The sequence below is a fragment of the Leopardus geoffroyi genome, chromosome B3 (genome assembly GCF_018350155.1).
Source record: "Leopardus geoffroyi isolate Oge1 chromosome B3, O.geoffroyi_Oge1_pat1.0, whole genome shotgun sequence".
Classification (NCBI taxonomy): domain Eukaryota; kingdom Metazoa; phylum Chordata; class Mammalia; order Carnivora; family Felidae; genus Leopardus; species Leopardus geoffroyi.
Window position 1 is genome coordinate 116,485,534 of NC_059337.1, and position 16,082 is coordinate 116,501,615.

A 16,082-nucleotide genomic window follows, 5' to 3' on the forward strand; every position below is an offset into this window, starting at 1 on the left:
TTCCTCCCGCCTGCCACCCGCCCGCCCCTCTCCACCCCCGGCGCCTACGTGTCCCTCCCCCGAGTCCCCGCCCCCTTTTGCGGGCTCTCATTCTCAACCCCAGGTCGACCCATTTCCCTCTCCCATTGGCCCGCGGCGGCTCCAACCATTGGTCCGCGCTACCTGTCCATTTCTTGCGAGAGTTCAACACCTCCTGGCTGGAGGAGGCTGCGGCCTCATTGGGTGCATGCGGAGGGATGGGTGGGCCCAGAAAGGTAAGGCCGAGCCTCCATTCAGACCAAAAAGGCTGTAGGAGGCTGCGCCCTTTGTTTGCTGGCGTAGGGCACTGGCCCCGTTGGCCAGCACCTGTGCTCTTGATCCTAAAGTGAGCTTTTGAGAGGGAGCAGAGGAAGAGAGCTGGGTTGTACCTCCCCCGCCAGAGCCCTTTCTTCTCTAGCTCCCTCATGCAGTCGGGTTCTCCCCGCTCTTGGATGTGCGTCTGCCCCTGTCCAACCAGGTGGATCAGCTTCCGCTCCCAGCCCCACTCCCACCCAGGAAACCTTTAATCTCTATAAGGCCTTTAGGCCCATTGGAACGTTCTTTAGAAGCACTCTTAAAACTACAGTTCCCGCCCTTTTCACACAGTTCCCGCCTTTGTAAGAGATTCCAATCTTTTTAGAATTGGCACTTTTTAGAATTCAGAGAGAATGAATGAGAGACCACCTTACTGGGGCTTCAAACTGAGGCCGGAAAGCTCAGTTTGAAAACTATCCGTGAAGAGAGGGCTTGGCCTCTCTGAAGAGACTTGGTTTTTCTACTTTTGCTCGAATGAATTGCACCTCAGATCATGCTGATCTCTAGAAATCAGATTAAGAACCAAAGTAGAATATACACACGGGCCAATGGTACAGTTCATGATCAAGGACCAACCTTTTCCTACATCTTTTTCTTATCCTCCATTTCTCAAACATCAGGAAAGAATGAGGTAAGTGGCCCCCGAATACTTCCTCTTTGTTGTAATCCTATCATAGTAATGTAGATTTCCAAGGAGAAAGTTTTCTGACATTTCAAAACAAGTTAGCGCTAAAAGGTCCAGCCCAATCTCTACCAAACCGTGTACCCTTTTCCCTGATCAGTGGCACGAGTAAATACAATTTGCTTGGCAAGAGTTGGTGCTTCATTGAGTATTTTCCGTTTAGTTTTAGGTGGAGGTTGATTGCTAGACGAGCTGGAGACAGTGGAACAATCTGTAAAGGTAATCAAGGCCGGCATCTTCAGCCCTGTCCCAACTAGCTGCATGATCGTGGGCAAGTACTTAACACTGTAGTTCAGCCTGCTCATCCTTTAAGTGAGGGGGAACAAGATCTGTGTTCTTGTAGGCCCCACATTTTGTGGTTTTCATAAAAGTATGGCTACACTGTATACCTAGGCATCCCACACATTGGAAGTCTTGGAACTTCTGAAGAGCATCCAGGGTAGGTCTTGAGGAAGGACTTCTGAGGAAACACCATAAAACAATGTTCAGATTCTTATCTGAACATCGAACTGGAAAAGATATGGATGAGTCCTTGAGTAAATTCGCTGGGTTTTGTTCAGCCTCGAACAAACTTTCCACCTTCAAGCAGAAGAGCAGGAAAGTGGGGGCGGGGGGGGGGGGGTAGATGTATTCGGTTAAAAAAAAAAAAGACCATAAGAAAAAAGATTTTTCTTGATAATCTTGGAGGGAAAATAAATTTTCCTAGACATACACACAGAGAAATAGAAACAGAAACAACTAGGAAGATAGAAAGCTGTCAGTGGTAGATCTCTTTCAAGTAGTAGGATTTTTGACGCGGTTTTGGAGTGGTGGGCATCCGGAGCTGACAGCCAAGAAAGAATTCTTGAGACATCTTTGGTGCAAAAAGGTGATTTCATTAAAGCACGGGGACAGGACCCGTGGGCAGAAAGAGCTGCACTGGAGTTCTGATGGGTGACTGATTATATACCTTCAGGCTAGGAGGGCGTTAGGGATAGTGAAAGTCTAAGGAATTTTGGATGCAAGGTTTCCAGGACTTTGAGGGGGCTAGCTGTTGTTAGGAAAATGTTATTTATTATTGTCTAATAAAACTTTAGTCATGAGACCCTTAAGATATATATCAGTGAGGCATATGCTTGGAGGATGATTGCCAACATATATCTTGAGGGCGGCAGTAAAGATAAAGGAAGTTTCCAAAGGAATTTTTATATGTCAAAGTAGACTTACAGGATGCTGGGGGATCAGGATCACATTAAGCTAAGATTCCCTTTTGCCCTTAGCAAAGTGTCGTCATCGAGGCAGCTGAGCTCCTAGAGGGAGATCACTCTGCCTGTCTCAAGGACTTGTCAATGGGCGGTAAGCGGTAAGGGAATTTAATTTTTCATTTGCCTGTTTCCTACATCATTATGAGTGATTGGGCAATTTTTATTGTCATTTTGTTGATTGGTAATTTTACATGTTTTACTGTAGCTTTTTTGATCTCCACTCTTCTCCCCCACCCCCACCCAGAGAAGAGGAAAAAAAGATCCTTGATCCCTCTCAGTAGGAAAAGTCTAACTCCTTATATAATTTAAATCTTTAATACGTAGCATGTGTTTAGGACTTCATGAAGAGTCATTCATCAAACATTTCAAGAAGTCATTCAGTAAATATTTGTCCAATGGATAAGTGCTAGAAATTCAAATGAGGGAAGATCCTTTGGGTTCAAGTTGTGGAGCAGGGTTTCATGGAAGACGTGGAACTAAAGCCAGTCCTGGAGGGGTAGAGGGTGGAGCAGGGAAGAACCCACACCCAGGAAAAACAGGAGAGTAAGGGCACAGCCACAGAGGCGGGAATGGAATGAGTAGGCTCGTCTGAATGGAATAAAGGATGAGAAGGAACTGAAAATAGGTTGAGACCAGATTCTAGAGAACCTTGTAATTGCTTGAATCATACTAATAATTATTTAGTTGATTATTTGTAATTATTTAATGTCCAGTTTGTTCACCATCAGGATAGAAACCCGTCTGTCTGGTTCTCTACAGTTCGCCCAGCACCTCAAGAGTGCCTAGCACATAACTGGCTCTCAGTACCTATTTGTGACTGAATGGCTACCTTGAACACCACGCTAAGAAGCCTGGCTTCTGTTTAGCAATTAAAAGGCTATCACTGAAAGCTTTTGCACAGAGCTGTGAGGTGATGAAATGTCTCCGTCACCTAGGACCAAGAGATGAGGAATGCGTAAGGAGGTGCTTAAGGTGGGCACTGAAGGATGTATGCAGCTTGATAACGGAGACTAGAAAGCGTGGACGAGGAAATCAATGTAATAGACAGCAGTGGCACAAAATACCAGCCTGCAAAGAGGAGAGAGTGCAGAAAGGGAGTTGTGGGAAGTGAAATTGACCAACTAAAAAACGGGCAGATGGCAAAAGACTTTGAAAGCCGGGTGGAATTACCAAGATTTTACCATTGTTAAGTTCTTGAGGAGAGGTTGACAAATATCACCCAGAAAAGGACCATTTTCTCCACCATACTGAAAAGTATAGCATAAAGCGGGGAGACAATAATAGCGATCGGCAATGCAAGTTGGCACCCGACTTCTGTCAGATCATGATTTATCCTAGCTCTGTTCATTAAAAACTGTGTGACTTTGGGCAAGGTGCCTGTCTGAGCCTCAGTTTCCTCATTGTTAAATAGGTATAACAATAGAAACTCCTTTTTCTAGAATCTTATAGGATTAAATGAGACCAATCATACAAAAGCTCTCAGCATGCTGCTTAGCGCCCACTAAATATTCAGCATGTTTACTTCCTTCTTTGCTCCACTCATCACCCTCAGAAACAGCCTTTCATCACACCCAAGGAAACTGCAAAGGCTTCCTGACTGGGAGTTCAACTATGGTTTTTCCGTCTAAAAAAGAGAAGGGAGGCAAAAGGAAGGAGAAGAGAGAAGGGAGGAAGGATGGGAGAAAAGAAGGAAGGGAGGAGGGATGGAGGTAGGGAGTAAACAGAAGGGGAAAAAAAGCAGACTGATGGTTAAGTCTGGGGCCTTGGACTCTGACAGAATCCACACTCACTGTTTGCCATTAGGCAAGTTAATCTCCCAGTGTCACAGATCCCTCTTTAGGAAAATGGGGATGATAATACTTCTCTCAGGGCACCTGGGTGGCTCTATACGTTGAGCGTCTGACTCTTGATTTCAGCTCAGGTCATGATTTCACAGTTTGTGGGACTGAGCCCCACAATCTGTGCTGTCTGTGGTGACAGCGCAGAGCCCGCTTGGGATTCTCTCTCTTCCCCTCTCTTTCTGCCCCTCCACCCGCACTCTCTTCTCTCTCAAAAAAAAAAAAAAAAAAAAAAAAAAATTAAAAAACATAAGATGTACTTATTTGCTGATCAAAGAAGTATGTTATTATAAATGATTATGAAAACATTTAATGATGTGGAAATGTGCTTAATATAATGATAAATGAAAAATGAGTGAAAAAAAAACAACCTTTATACTGTTAAAAACATGACAGCAGACCCCAAATGGAGTCACTTATGCTAAGCCCTGGGTCACCAAGTTGAGACTTATTTACAGTTTCGGCCTCTCCCAGAAATGGAGTCTTAATCTGGTCAATGCGAATCACCCAGTCAGCACTCGTGAGGTCATCTGCCTGATAGACACTGGCCATGCCCTAAAGGAATGTGATTTTGCTATAACCAATCCACTTGTTGTCCAATTAACTTCCTTGTTTCTGCTTCTTCCACCTGTAAAAGTCTTTCGTTTTGCACAGCTCCCGAGAGCTCCTTTCTGTCTGCGAGGTGGGATGCTACCCAATTCGTGAATCGTTGGATAAAGCCAATAAGATCTGTAAAACCTACTCGGGTTGAATTTTGTTTTTTAACAATACAACGTGATCACAAATGTGTGTGTGCGCGTGCATTTGCATAGTATCAACATCTTCTTAGTTATTTCTGAGCTGCGTGGTGGGATGTGGGTAACTTGTATTGCCTTCACTTTGCTTTTCTTTATTTTCCAGGCAGCCAAAATAACCATGTAACACTTTTGTAATTAGAATAAAGACCCACAAAATCTTTTTTTTTTTTTTTTTGTAACCTGAAGTAAATTTCAAGCCAAAAGCACTATTGTTAGTTGGAGAGAGGGTAGAGGAGGGGAAAAACTAGAACCCAAGGATGACTGTAATAATGATGTTAATAACAACAGTGACAATGGCTACTATGAATTTAGGGCTGATTGTGTGCCATGCACTGTTCACAATCTGTTTTATTTGTCAGAGTCTTTAATGGCTGTTTCAAGCAAACAAAAAGGTCCTAGAATATAAACAGTCCAGTACTTCCCTAGCCTTCCTACCTCCTGGAGGGAACATTCTTGGTTATGTGCAGACAGGTACGTGGCTACTTACTTTTAGAACTAATTTAGGATAGCTATGGCCTCACCTAACACTGGCATAGACTTCTTTTGTTGTACAGCTTTTCAGTATGTTCTTTAAATCACACTGGTGACACAAAGATTTAGCTGAAATTTCCACTCTCCGTTTTGCTTTTGAGATTTATGCCGTCTTATCTAAAAAAAAAAAAATCCATTTAATGATTTCTGTTGTTATTGAAACAAACCAGAGAGATGTGATGAATGAGCAGCTCTCACAATTGTCCATGAAAAATGTATTTTACGACAGGCGGGCTGTTTAGTCACAGGCTTGGCACAGCAACACCCTCTTAGAGACGGTGGTAGACAACTGTGCCACCGTGTGGTATTGAGGGGTATGGAGGCAAATTTTTTCTTTTTCTTTTTTTTTAATGACTTTAATACTTTTACACTTGAAGTGCGGAAAGTAACCTTACTGGCCACTGGGTGGAGCTCTCTCTATTTGTTGTGGAAACTAAGACCCAGACAGGTGTTCTCCACCTGGGCTTGAAGGCTTGAACCCAAATCTTCAGACCCTCTTCAGACCCTTTCTTGCCAAACAGCTACTTCCAGTTCTAGATGTTCCACCCAAGGATGTCTTCATGTCAACTTCGGGGACGTTCAGAGCCATCTAGTGCCGACTCAGTCTTACATGCAAGGATACCGAAGCCTAGAGAGGCTAAATGACTTGCTAAAGGATCCACAGCTAATGTTGTGTCCCTTGTTTATTATTCCATTCACTCATTTGCTCACCAAATATTTAGACATGTGTCTACTATGTGTCAGGTGCTGTTCAAGGCACTGGAGATACAATAGTGAGCAAAATAGACAAAAATCCCTTCATACATCTTATCTTCTAACGGGGGAAACAGACAAACAAGATAAACAAGCAAAATACATAATATATAGTATTAAAGAGGAATCAATGCTAAGAAGAAGAAAAGGTGGGGTGGGGAGTGGGGGGAGAGGGGTCACATTTCAGAGTGACCAGACTAGGTCGCTTTCACAGGTGACTTTTGAAATAAAGATCTGAAGGAACTGAGAAAAACAGCCATACTGATATGGGAGGAGAACATTCAGGCAGAGGAAACAACCTAGCAGGAGTGAGAATTTCAGGCTAGGAGGAGGTAGGAGATAGAGGTCATGGGGGAGCCAGATCATGTGGGACTTTCAGGTCAAAGAAGGACCTGGGCTTTTACTTTGAGTGACATGGGAGCCACTTGGGGGTTTTCAGCAGAGGAGTGGTGTGGTCTGACTCAGGACAGAAGCACCAGGGCTTCCAGGCTCACAGTGGGCTGCAGAAAACAAGGGCAGAGACAGACAAGGAGGCTCTTCAGTGACCCTGGCAAGTGATTACGGCAGGTTAGGACAAGGGAGGTGACAGTGGTATGGTAAAAGGTGGCCCCACACTAACCAAAGAGGCAGCGTCCCCAACCCCTGACCCTCTCCTTTTCCTGCCACATGAGATTATTTTATTAAAAAGCTCAAAGGAGGGGTGCCTGGGTGGCTCAGTCGATTAAGCGTCCAACTTCGGCTCAGGTCATGATCTCGCAGTTTGTGAGTTCAAGCCCCATGTCAGGCTCTGTGCTGACAGCTCGGACAGAGCCTGGAGCCTGCTTTCGATTCTGTGTCTCCCCCTCTCTCTGCCCTGCCCCAGCTCATTCTCTGTCTCTCTCTGTCTCTCAAGAATGAATAAACGTGGAAAAATTAAAAAAAAACTCAAAGAAAAAAAAAAAAAAAGAAGGTGGCCCCAATTTTAAAATCAATCTAGCTTTGCTGATGGGTCAGAAGGAGTATGAAAGAGGAATCAAGGAAGACACCAAGGGGTCTTTGGCCTGAGAAGATAGGAGCATAGCATTGTCATTTCTGGAGATTGGGAGCAGCACCTCAGCAGTGTGCTGTTAGACCTACCGAGTGTGAGGTCACTACTCCATACCCCAGGGGATAGGTCAGGTGGGCAGTCCATTACATATGTCTGGAGTTCAGCCAAGGATCATTAAATGGTAACAGTCACTCAATAAAAACATCACTTCCATAAGGTGACTAGGGAAAAAAAAACAAAAAACGGGGCGCCTGGGTGGCTCAGTCGGTTAAATGTCTAACTCTTGATTTTGACTCATGGGATGATCTCAGGGTCTTGGGATCGAGCCCTATGTCAGGGCTCTGCACTGAGAATGGAACCTGCTTGAGATTCTCTCTCCCTGTCTTTCTGCCCCTCTCCCTTGCATGCTCTCTAAATAGAATAGAATAGAATAGAATAAAATAATAAAACAAAACAAAATAAGGGTACCATAATGACTAGAAAACCTCCAGGCCCAAATTATACAATACTTCCTATTTTAGCATTGGGCTTTCCAGATCTCTACCCAAAGAAACTTCTTAAAATGGCTCTGCTTTGCATAGTTGACGGCTGTTAATCTTTTGCTCACAGACATGAGACATGAGTCTCCTGACACCTGTTAGGCCTTTAGGAGGATGGTTGTGTGTTTCCTGGGTTAAGGGATGAAGCCTGCGTGAGGTCAGCAGGAACCCCAGAGGGCAGCCCCGCCAGGCCTGTGAAACAGGAGGAAAGCTATCCTGTGCTTCCTGTTTTACTAAAGGTAGAGGAGATCCCAGTGTCAGGACTTCCCTTCCTTTGCTTCCTTGGATTTCATTGTGCACTGGTCAGGTGCAGTTGCTTGCAGCTGTGTGGTCTGTTTCTTTGCTATTGCATTACCTGCCCTTGACACGCCCACAATAGCTTTGTACATGGGAGGACTGACATTCCTTATTTTGCGTCGTCTCCTCTCTTGGAGACAAGGGCAAGGGTGGCAGAGTGACTGAGCGCTTCTTGAGTACCAGGCAGTAGTTTAGGAGCTGATCCACATGCCCTCACTTAGTATACAAAGACCAGATGTGCCACTGATTGTAATAACAACTGGCCTTCAAACAGTGGTTTGCAGTTCCAAAGACACTTCTATGGAGGCGGCTGGGTGGCTCAGTCGGTGAGCATCGGTCATGAGCTCATGGTTCGTGAGTTCCAGCCCCGCGTCAGGCTCTGTGCTGACAGCTCAGAGCCTGGAGCCTGCTTTGGGTTTTGTCTCTCTCTCTCTCTCTCTCTCTCTCTCTCTCTCTCTCTCTCTGCCCTTCCCCCGCTTGTGCTCTGTCTGAATCCCACTTCTGCTATGACTCGCTATGTGGTCTGGGACAATTTACTTAAATTCTCTGTTAAGCCTCTTTCTTCAACTGCAAAATGGGGATAAAAAAATCATACCTATTTCCTAAAGTGTTTTTTTTTTTAAGTTTATTTATTTTGAGGGGAGGAGGGGCAGAGAGAGGGACAGAAAGAATCTGAAGCAGGCTTTGCACTGTGAGCACAGAGCCTGACGTGGGGCTTGATTCCACAAACTGTGAGATCATAACCTGAGCCGAGATATAGGGTCGGATGCTTAACCAACTGAGCCACCCAGGTGCCCCCTTAAAGTGTTTTCTTAAGAGCTTCGCTGAGGTATAATCAATACAAAAAGAACTACACACATTCAATGTGTACAGTTTAAAAAATTTTTTTTTTAATGTTTATTCATTTTTTGAGAGGCAGAGAGAGACAGAGCATGAGTGGGGGAGGAACAGAGACAGAGGAAGACACAGAATCCGAAGCAGGCTCCAGGCTCTGAACTGAGAGCACAGAGCCCGATGGGGGGCTCGAACTCACAAACCGTGAGATCATGACCTGAGCCGAAGTCGGACGCTCCACCGACTGAGCCACCCAGGTGCCCCTCAATGTGTACAGTTTTATGATTTCAGATACATGCAAACATCCGAGGCCTAAAGTGGTTTCAAGGATTAAGTCAGGTGATACACGGGCAGCACTAAAAACAATGCCTGGAACATAATGATCCTTCAATTAAGGCGGGAATGATTACATTACCTCTTTGGGCCCTCAAAAACTTCCTGTCAGTTGGAAAGTCTTTTTAGCCAAGGCTCAAGAGGCTCAGAGAGGCTATTCAATGTGATAATGCGGTAGTAAGGAGCAGAAGCACTGGACCCCCTTCGATTCCCAGGCTTTTTCCCCACTCAGAATCGATTCCTCCAAGAGTGTTGGTTCTGTGTTACACAAACCAAACTTTCCCACCACATCTCCTGGTGTCCACCAGCTTTGTCCTTGTGAAAGGACACACGGGGGTTGCAGGGGAGTGATGGCAAAATGAACTCACCTTCTCAGGCCCATCAGCCTGTCAGGCCTGTGCCAAGCACTTCTTGGGCATTTTCCGCTTCATCTTCACCAAAAAACCATACCCTGCGTACTTTCAATAACCCCTTTGTATAAAAAGTGGGTCCCACAGCCATTAAGTGACAGGAGCGGTAGCAGTTGGAGCAGAACCCAAGATCTGCCCAGGTTTACCCACAGGAAGCCTTCCATCAGGAGCAGTTTATCTCTGTGCAAAATTCACTGCACTGGAGAGACTCCCTTTTAGGACTCAGAAGGGACTGGGGTGGGGAGGCAGATGGGACGTGCCCAACGTTGACCCCGGGGGCAGCCCACTCAGCCTTCATCGCTGCTTCTCTTTCTTCCTCCCAAACAGAGGCTGGGGCCAGGTTGACCACCTCCCCCCTCCACTTCAGAGGCAACGTAGCCTCTCCCTCAGAGAATTCCCAGTTCTGACCCAGTGTGGACCTAATCCCATGCCCTGTTACCATTTCTGACGGGGCACTTGCAGCCCTCTCTCCAGCCCCCCAGCCACCTGCCTAAGGGTTAGGCGTCTGCAGTTACCTCTTGCCTCTTGACACGGAAGTTCCCATGCTCCACCTCTGGGCCTCTGGCATGTTATGAGTAGAAGTTTTCTCTCATGCTGAAATGGAACCATTTCCCCATTCATATGCAGGCTGGATGTGGAAGAATAGAAAACCCCTGAGGAGGACACCGGGGTGGTTCAGTCGGTGTTCCACTTGATCTCACGGTTGGTGAGTTTGAGCCCCGCATCCGGCTCTCTGCTGTCAGCACAAAGCCAGCTTCAGATCCTCTGTCCCCCTCTGTGTGCCCCTGCCCCGCTTGCATTTTCTCAAAAGACAACCTCTGAGGGCTTGGCCTGAGCTTTGGTTTTGACGTGAGGAGCCTGGTGTCTTTTTTTCCCTCCTTTTCTCCATCCTCCCTTCCTTCCAACCTGCTTACATTCCTCCCTCTCTCCCCTCTGTCCCCTCTTCCTTCTTTCTTCCCCGGCTCCCTCCCTTCCTCCCTTTAAAGAGAATGGTGCTCTCCCTGCTGGGCTGCAGGTGCGCCAGGGGCAGAATTGCAACAGACAGCTTGGGCAAGCACTGAAGATCTTGCTACTCCTACCTGAAGCAGCCTCCTTGCTAAACTGGGCGAGCTAGGTTCCCAAAGAGCACTTTGCACACTTCAGGTGTCTTTGGTTTAGGGCGTGGATTTGGCTAGGTGTGACTGGTCTGCTCCTAATTTAAGCCACTGGTTGTAAATATAGGTCTTAGTGCCTATTAATAACCCACAGTCAGCACACTTGTCTCCTGTTACTCCAATTACTGCAACCGTGACCCCCTGTCTTCCCTGCCTCCCCCCTGCCCCACAGCTCAACATGCACAGGCTGAGCCATCCGGGTACCTCGTGAGCTGTAGCTGGGCCTGCCGTGTGGCCGTTCAGTATATCTCCCTTTCTCTCTTCGCAGCCATGACACTAAGTCACTAACTAATAGGGGTAGGTGAGAAGGAAAGAGGAAAATAAAATAATATCAGTTTATTCCAATAAATCTTGAAACCCTTAAACTTATACCCCTGGGCTCCTTCCCATCATTAGCTAGGACAACAGTGGTCCTGGTTCTCAGAGCTCCCAAGGTCTGTGGTTTGGATAAGGAGCCTTTCCACTGGGTAGGATTGCCACAGGTGCTGAATCCACTAACAGCCACGGAAGTTTCTCTTTTTGTCTGTGAAGTCTCCAGTGCCCCCATTCTGTTTGCTCCCTCCTGTCGGCTTCTCTCCTTTTTATAACTTGTTGCCAAAAAAGAACTTGAAACTTGAGGTATAAATAAATAGTTCCACAAGTATTACCTGAAGTGGGGATTTGAAACTTAACAGGAACCAAAAGAAGCATCTTGATAGAGGAAAACAAGAACTCTAGGAGAGGGGCACCTGGGTGGCTCAGCCAGTTGAGTGTCCAGCTCTTGATTTCAACTCAGGTCATGATCCCAGGGTTGTGGGATCGAGCCTTGCATCGGGCTCTGCGCTGCACATGCAGCTTGCTTAAGATCCTCTCTCTTTCTCCCTCTGCCCTTTGCTCTTGCCCTCTCTCCCTAAAAATAAAAAAAATAAAAAAGAACTCTAGGGGAAACTGTCCTGGGTTCTTTATCCTTAGTTACCAACTGGCCCTCTCTTGCCCACAGCTTCCTCTTCCATAAAACGGGGATGCCAATCCATACCTACCTTGGTGTAGAGGACGACACCAGATTGTTTCTCAAGATCTCTTCCAGCTCGGGAGAAACAGAGCTTAACAGATGAATGGCTGCTACCAGCAAGCTGGGGAAAAGGAATCCAGAGCCTGTGATTTCCAAGAGCCTTTGTGGTTGGTGCCCCTGAAACCAGACTGCCAAGTGTGGCCTGTGCAGCATGAATATGAGGCCCTGACAGTATCTGACAATACTAATATCATCCTCAGGCCCTTTTGTAATTCAATCACCTCATAATTAACCTGTTATAATTTCACTGCTTCCTGTAGGCATCGCTTCCTCTGCCTAGAGAATTCCTTTAAGACCTAGCTCCAAAGCTCTGCACACTGGGAACCCTTTCCTGACTATCCTAACGACACACAGGTGGCTTCCTCTCTGGGTCCTGTAGGACTGACCCACACTCAGAGCCCCCAGCACTTTGCACTGCCATCTGCTCCCCATCCTGGATCATCAGGCCTTTGAGAGAAAGGACTCGGCCTCTTCATCTTTGTGGTCACAGTTCTTATATGTCTTCCTTGAAGGGAGAGAGATAATAGCGCTTATATAACTATCTCCCATCTATAAAGAGGTGGGACGATGGACACAAAGGGGTGAACTGACTTGCCCAGGTCAGTTGGATAATTGGCGTAACAGGAAGATCCAACCCAGTTCAGAGACCATAAAACCCTCGTAGGTATCCCTTACTGCTTCCTGTCATGTAGTAGAAAGCTTCCCAACATGGTACTGTCCTCCTCAGCTTCTTTCTCCTTTTTCTCCCATCAAGTTCAAGTTCAAATGTCAGACAGCTAAGATAGCTGAGTCAAGGGGCACCTGGGTGGCTCAGTCAGGTAAGCGACCGACTCTTGGTTTCCACTCAAATCATGATCTCATAGTTCATGAGATCAAGCCCCACACTGGGCTCTGTGCAGACAGTGCGGAGCCTGCTTGGGATTCTCTCTCTCTCCCTCTCTCTCTCTCTCCCTCTCTCTCTCTCTGCCCCTCTCGTGTTCTTTCTCTCTCTTTCAAAATAAAGAAATAAACTTTAAAAATAAAATAAAATAGCCGAGTCAAGTCCCAAGGAAATGATAGTTTTAATAACCTTCCTTCTTTTCTTGTTTGTCTACCTCCTCTGACAAAGACCCTTTCTGGAGAGCTGAGGCTGTTCTGGAGGCCTCTAACGTCAGAGTCTTGGCCCTTTGCCTTAAGGTATGATCTTTCTAAGCTGCTACATGACCCTCTTGCCCAGTTGGCAACCTAGTGTAAGCCACAGCATAACTGGGGGCTCTTGAGGGCTCATCTGCATTATAATACTCTGCACCTCAATTTTCTTATCTGTAAAAATAGACATTCAACTGGTTGAGCATCAATTAGATGCCACCATGTATGGAGCCCAGAGCTAGGCATTACAGATATAGACGCAAAGATAAAGAGAATATGGTCTCTGCCTTCAATAAATATAAAGTCAAGTGGGAAAGGCAAGAATTGAAAAACAGATACCATGGCAGAGTCAAAAAAAGTAGATATGAAAGAAATACTCTTACCTGATTATGCCTACCTCATACAGTTAGGCCAAGAATTAAGTATTCTTCAATTATTCTTAAAGCACTCTAGAAATAATAAGCAAATATTATACTATTTGGCTTCTGTACGAGACACCAGTTGGGTTGTTGCTCACATCCCCCTTCCTTTCCAAGAACTGCTCTCATAGCCAAATTCATCATGTAATGGTACTCCCTCCCCCCACCCCACCTCCACCAAGAATCATTGGCCATCTTGGTTGGTTGAGTCAGGGGCAGACCCCTGGCCCAAGCTGGGCCACGTAGAGTCAGTCCCTGCTCTGGGTTTGGAATGGAAATGAAAGTAACAACGTTTCTGTCACCCTGGGCTTTGAGAGGAAAAGATACAAATCCTGGAGGCATGGAGAGCTATTTATTGGCAAGGTAGACTGAAAATTAAAGAATGCCAAACTTCTGGAAGAGTGGAGCAGAGGCTTAGAGAGGAGGGAAGACAGGGCTGGAGGCTTCCTGATATTCAGGACTAGGTTCATCTCTGACCCTGCCTGCCCGAAATGATACCCCAGCAAGGACCATCTTTTGCTGAAGATAACTCTGATGGGCTTTAGTCACTTGCAATGGAAAGATACATAATTAAGCAGTTTCTAAACAAATTCAACTCAGCTAATATTGAATAGAAGTCCCCCCTTAGCCTGTGTAAGAGTTGTATCATTCATTTATTCAGTCAGTTAATGAATATTATTGAATGTCAACTATAACAAGCCTCATAATGAGAAGAAAGAGGGGCACCTGGGTGGCTCAGTTGGTTAAATGTCTGACTTCTGATTTCTGCTCAAGTCATGATCTCACAGTTCGTTGAGTTCAAGCCCCACATCAGGCTCTGTGCTGACAATGTGGAGCCTGCTTTGGATTCTCTTTCGTTCCCTCTCTGCTCCTCCCCTGCTCTCTGTCTCTCTCTCTCTTTTTCTCTCAAAATAAATAAACTTTAACGAAGGAGAAGGAAGGGGGGAGGGGGAGGAGAAGAGGGGGAAGAAGAAAGAGTTGGCTGTATCCTCTATGATATAAACTACCACTGGGTGTCAGCCAGCCCTCAGAGCTCCTGAAATTATCCATTTGTGCCCTGGGAACATGTAGTGTTGCCTGAACTTGCTGTCACTTGCAGATATCCCTGAGTTTTGGAGCCTTGGACACTATGATGTTTGTCTGCCCCTCCCCTCCCCCTTCTGGTAGCATCCACTAGACCCCACTCCTACCACACACATACACAAACTTTTGAGGGACTTTCCCACCCCTGTCCATGCTCTTCTGGTGCAGTTGTTAATCACAGGACCCGTCCCTTGATCATAGGGTAGACATAGGACCAAAGCTGGGCAATCAGAATCCCTTCCCGGGAAATCTGAATTTTGAGCTGGGACAAATCCAGAGGGTCATTCACAGTGGTATGCCATAGAAAAGATCCCCAGGTGCCTTGTTGAGCTCAGGAAGCTCACTCCCTGAACTCAATTGTTCAGTGTGTTCCTTTAAAGCTCTAGCCACTCCAGTATCCTTCACTCAGAACATATCTTTTGAACTAAATTAGCCAATCAGTTATTTATAACCAGAGTCTTGGCACATTTCCTTTTAAGATAAAAGCTCATGGATGAGTGAAGAAAAGACAAGGAAAGGGAAGGTGAGAGAGGAACGTTGCATTGTATCCCATACCCAAGGCTACAGCCCAAGCCTAGATCCTATTTTTAAGACCGTTTAATGAATCTATATTTACCATGAGGTTTTTTTTTTTTTTTATTTATGGAAATCTACACATGTCATTTGGCTGAAGGCTCAAGCTTATTTCAGGAAAGCAAGTCTGTCATTTCTCCAAAACCCCTGTTAGCTCCTTCCACACCTGTTTTCCATTCTGCCAAGCCTCCTAGTGCTCATTTCCAAAGCAAAGAATAAGGATCAGGACCCAGATTCCAGAGCAGGTTACCAGTGATGCTTGAAGAAACAGGCCTGTGTTTTTTGTCATAAATGTTCTTTTTTTTTTTTTTAAGTTTGTTTATTTAGTTAATAATCTCCACACCCAATGTGAGGCTTGAATTCACGACCCCCAGATCAAGAGTCGCATGCTCTTTCCACTGAGCAAGCCAGGTTCCCTGTCATAAATGTTCTTAATGGACATTCTGTATTCTCTTCAGTCAACATAGATCCCTCATGAAAATGCATTCCTTATCTCACAAAAGTTGTCTCCCAAAGTAAGACTCATAGAATCCCTAATTGACCATTAACCCAACTCCTTTATTTTACAGAGTGGGAAACTCAGAAGCAGGGAAAGTAAATGGCATGCTCCAATAACATGGTGCTAACCAACAGCAGATCTAAGAAAGAACTCAGGTCTTACAGAGTGGTGCAGATCCTTTTCACTACTTGATGCCTCCTTCCATGGTACAATTCCTTTTCTTTAAGAATAAGAATTTTCTTAATCTCTCTATATAAATAAATGTTTCATTGGGCAATAAATAATTGACAAAGAATCTGGATACAGAAACCCTGAAGTGTTCGCCTCCACTACTATGTGAGACCTATAAATTATGCAAATTATGTCACTAAGGATATAGAATCCAAACAGCACGATCTGAACACGTCCAACTCTTAATCAAGTATAATGTAAACAAAGTAAGTTACCTGGTGTGTATGTATGTATGTATTTTAACTCCTCCAAGTGACTCAATTACACGGTAGACTTAGAACCAAGGACAGAGGGGGCACCTAGGTGGCTCAGTCGGTTAAGCATCT

At 45.5% G+C, this 16,082-nt stretch overlaps 1 long non-coding RNA gene across 2 annotated transcripts; it reads left to right on the top strand.

Annotated features, from left to right (window-relative positions):
* Positions 1–92: 92 nt before the first annotated feature.
* LOC123584047 lies at positions 93–15,824 on the top strand. 2 transcript variants are annotated; one of them, XR_006705139.1, is made up of 5 exons: positions 93–254; positions 1,179–1,234; positions 10,246–10,324; positions 11,752–11,930; positions 15,596–15,824. It is a non-coding gene; the product is annotated as an uncharacterized LOC123584047 (long non-coding RNA). The 2 variants fall into 2 exon arrangements; XR_006705138.1 differs by lacking the exon at positions 15,596–15,824 and having other exon boundaries at positions 11,752–12,067.
* Positions 15,825–16,082: the final 258 nt, after the last annotated feature.